We start from the raw sequence: 4,077 nt of genomic DNA, 5'->3' as shown, positions 1-4,077 counted from the left end.
CTTTGGTGGCTTTTTGCGTACCTGTGTGGAAATGAAATGAATGGAGATGCAGTTGCAGTTGCAATTGCAGTTTGAAGTTGAAGTTGTTGCGTTTTCGGGGCGCAGCAGCAGCAGCAACAACAACAACAACAGAATTGGCAGTAGCCAGGCATTAAATGAAATTGGCAATTGTTGTGCCTTTTACCCAGTTGTTGCAGTGGCAAGCTACTGTTTTGTTTGCTGTTTGCCACACACCTTGCAGAAAGCTACAAAACGGAAGCATCAATTGTGGGTGTGGTGCAATGACAATAACAACAACAACAACATCAACGACAACAACAAAATGCATCAAAAGAAATGGATGAGTTGGCTCCTGGGCTGTGGCCCTAAATTGAAGATCAATCTTTGAAAAAGAAAACCATTATTTTGATATCGAAGAAAATGTTTGCTACTGGATTTTAAATCTTTTCTGATTTGGGCACAAAATCGAAATCCTCTGGCAATGTTTCAATTACTTTCTTAATACCAACAACAAGATCTATTTCGAAAACACCTGCAATTTCGTTTGTTACCCTCACCAAAGCCGAAACGGAAGTAGGTTGACACGCTTTGCGCAAAATAAAAAAAAAATACAATAACCTAACAGATACAATGACCAGATAGATTTTTTCTTTAATATTTTCACAGCCCAAGTCTAAGCATTTCCGTTCTTAGAATTGGAATCTATTGAATTTCAAAACTAAAGCAACAAGTGTTTCCTAAAAAAGGTGTAAAGATTTCAGTTAAAAAAATATATAAATGTGTGAAAATTTTGGAATTTCATTTGAATGAATTTCTTTTATTTCAAAATTCCTTAAAATTAATGCCTTTGTTAGATAATATTTATATTGCAATCTATATATAATTCCATACACCGTTGAAAACTTTTCAAAATTTGAAAATAATGGCTTTTGTAAAGTTATAGCTATTCAACACTGTTCAAAAATATTGGCTTTCAGTTTCGATAACAGCTTTTACTCCAGTTCATAAACTTACATGGATGACCAACACTGGTTTTTACCTAAAGTGACAAAAACTGTCAAATCATTTAAGAATAATAATTGGAAAATTAAAACCACAAGTGCTTAACTTATTATATTAACCAACAGTTCAAGTGAGCCACTACGGTTGTCATTTTACACAAGAAAATCAAATTTAAATGTACGAGTGGGCCAAGAGGAAAATCAAGTAAATTGGAACAACAATGTCTGCTAAAGAAAGAGACAGGGACAGAGATGCAGGTAAAGCAGTTTGAGGATACGCTCCCACAGCCCACTGGTCTAGTTTACTTTTCTTTTAGCATCTTCTCTTTTTTTTCTCTTGCAGATGACAATAATGTTGTTCCACGTCTGGGCATCGTTAGGCCATTGTCATTGTCACCAAAAAGGCTCCAAACGAGACTCCATAACAATTTTCGCCCTGTTTTTATGCATTTGCATACCCTGTGGGAATGTTGTTAAAAAGTTATATTGTTGTCGCCAAAATGTATACAAAAAGCAAATGGGAAGACATTATTGTTTAGAGGATTACCCAGCAGTTGGAAGGAAATAAATTACTTCTGGATAGCTTCTTAGTTAATGGCTGGAGAGAAGCAGACGCAGTTTGATGAAAACATCTGATTTGGTATATACATTTTTCTGCATACCCATATATTCTTACACCTTATATTAAATAGTCCTAGTCCAAAGTTGATATTTACACTGTTTACGACAAGTAGCAAACTCTTCAAATCCAAGAGCAGTCAGTCATAGTGCCTTCTTGCTAAATGCTAACTACTTTGTACATAAATATGTATGTACATATGTATTCATTCCATAATTATAAATTATAATTTATATCAAAAAAGCGATAAGTACCATATAATATCATATATTTGTAGACGATATATTTCGGATAAAAATCCATCAAAATCAAATTCCTTCAGCATGTGAAACGGACGAGAAAAGTCGTCGAAAAATCTCTTAAAAAACATTTGTTATAGAATATTTACCTAATTATTTTATAGAATGAAATTTAGAGTAAAATTTTCAACTCTTTTAATCTAAATTTAGCTTTCTAAATTTGAACGAATTGTGATAACGTTTACCTTTAAGTAATACGCTTCCTAAAAGGATTTGTACTAATCCATCAAACAAGATGTAAGATTTCTGCTCTTTGCCAGTTCAAAATAGTGAAGTTAATACTTTTATCCGTAAGTTTTATGAAATATCCTTATTAAGATTTTTATGATTTGACAGTTAACTTTATATGAAATAGTTTAGAAGCTTATGTCATTCATTTCAATGACATATAGAATGCTTGGAGCAATCAATCACAGTTGGCCGTGAATTCCATTATGGGTCAAAGAAATTTGACAGTCCATCAGTATTAAGTAATTTAAAACAAAATAATACTTTTCAAATATTTTGTTTAAAGGGTAAAAACCTGCTTACAAAAAGGGTATGTACAGGTTGTCCTCATATTAACATATGGATACTTTTTTTCTTATTTTTTTTTTTTTTTTTTGCTTGCATCGCCTGCTGCTGGTGCCTCCCCGCTGTGCGGTTTTTGGCATTGTTTGTGGCCCTCAGATTTCCCAGAATTGACACCTTGCCTTGTGTCTCACATGTAAAATGTGTTTCTTTTTCTTTTATTTTTTTTTTTTGCTTCTTGCTACAATTTTTGGTGTGCGCCGCCGCCAAGTTGTCTGGCCATGATCTTGAGCCTTAGGCACATTCATCATTGAAATGAGAGACCAAGAAAAAAAGAGAAATAACAAAACATTGAAAACAATTCGGTTCTGTTCTGATCGCTCTGTCTGTTCATGTATTTCCAGGTGTTGCCAAGGAATTTCAATTTGCATAAATTTGGTCCAGATTTGCGTACAATAGAGAAATGCTCTGAAAGAAACACAAAACCAGACGAAGAGGCAAACGGCGGGAAAGGAGAATCAGGATGCAGTTACAGGTAACTTGCCACATAATGATTGTATTTATGGCTTGTATACTGATAATGAAGATGTTCTTAAATCTAGATGGTGGGAAATGAATTTCAATGCATGGAAGTTTATAGATTATGTGTTAACAGAGCACAAATTTTAAGAACTTAAATATAGACCTGGTCACTAAAATTCTCAAAGTCTATATTTGGCTGTGTTTGATGAAAAACTATGAGTTTATATTCTTATAATCTATTAGACTCGGTTAAAATAATGTAAAATTGAGATTTTAATATATCTATTTGATTGTTTGTGAGTTTTTCAAAGGTTACAACAAGTTAGATTCGGTCTTTATTAGGACTTTATTGATTAATGTAAAACCTTTTTGTTACCAGGATCGAGGTCGATGGATAAAAACACAACACCATATATATATCATGATTTGACCAATTTAGCTTAGTCCAAAGGTATACCAAATTCCCCTGTGATAAAAAACCCCTGAGAAAAGGTAGATAAGAAGTAGTCCAGAATCAGGTAAATGTGAAGATCTCAACAAATACAAAGCTCATTAAATATTCCTGAATCTCTGAAAGGATAACGATCGCATTAGTTATCTTAACTAGAGAGCAAACAAACCTTATCTATCGCATATATAAGTTACGTCTATGGTGATACAAATATTTACCCTTATCTCTATTTGTATATTTAAGCATTTTCTCAAGGGTTAGAAACCACCAGTCAAATAATCAAAACCCGAATAACCACAAAAATAGACACTTGTTAAGCATTTTGCCAAACAAAAGGCTATTTAAACAAGTAATAGAGAAAGAGAGTGAAAGAGATAAAATATAAATGATATGTCGTTTAGACACGCACAATCAGCTGAAATTTCTATACCCTGTAGGTAAAAAATTAAAAGCGTATGCCATCAACGAGTAAATGAAAACTTTAAATATGTCAAGATTAATTTAAGAAATTTAAAAGACAAAGACAATTTTAGTGGTATTCTTTCTTAACCTTTTCTCCCATGCCCCATGAAACCGTCTTTCGGTGGTGCACCACCAAAGTAAAGAAATAGATCACGATTTCTCCTTGTGAATTTCAGTAAGTAAGTCCGTCTACAGACGTCTATTTGTGGGCTA

At 33.3% G+C, this 4,077-nt stretch overlaps 1 long non-coding RNA gene across 2 annotated transcripts; it reads left to right on the top strand.

Moving 5' to 3' along the window:
- Positions 1-1,521: 1,521 nt before the first annotated feature.
- On the top strand, positions 1,522-3,057 carry LOC137572619 (uncharacterized). Of its 2 annotated transcripts, none has more exons than XR_011031717.1 (3): positions 1,522-1,641; positions 2,834-2,964; positions 3,032-3,057. It is a non-coding gene; the product is annotated as an uncharacterized lncRNA (long non-coding RNA). The 2 variants fall into 2 exon arrangements; XR_011031716.1 differs by lacking the exon at positions 1,522-1,641 and adding an exon at positions 2,393-2,457.
- The last annotated feature ends 1,020 nt before the right edge of the window (positions 3,058-4,077 follow it).

The sequence above is a fragment of the Drosophila tropicalis genome, unplaced genomic scaffold, assembly GCF_018151085.1.
Source record: "Drosophila tropicalis isolate 14030-0801.00 unplaced genomic scaffold, ASM1815108v1 contig_393, whole genome shotgun sequence".
Lineage (NCBI taxonomy): Eukaryota > Metazoa > Arthropoda > Insecta > Diptera > Drosophilidae > Drosophila > Drosophila tropicalis.
This window is presented reverse-complemented; position numbering and strand designations above follow the sequence as displayed.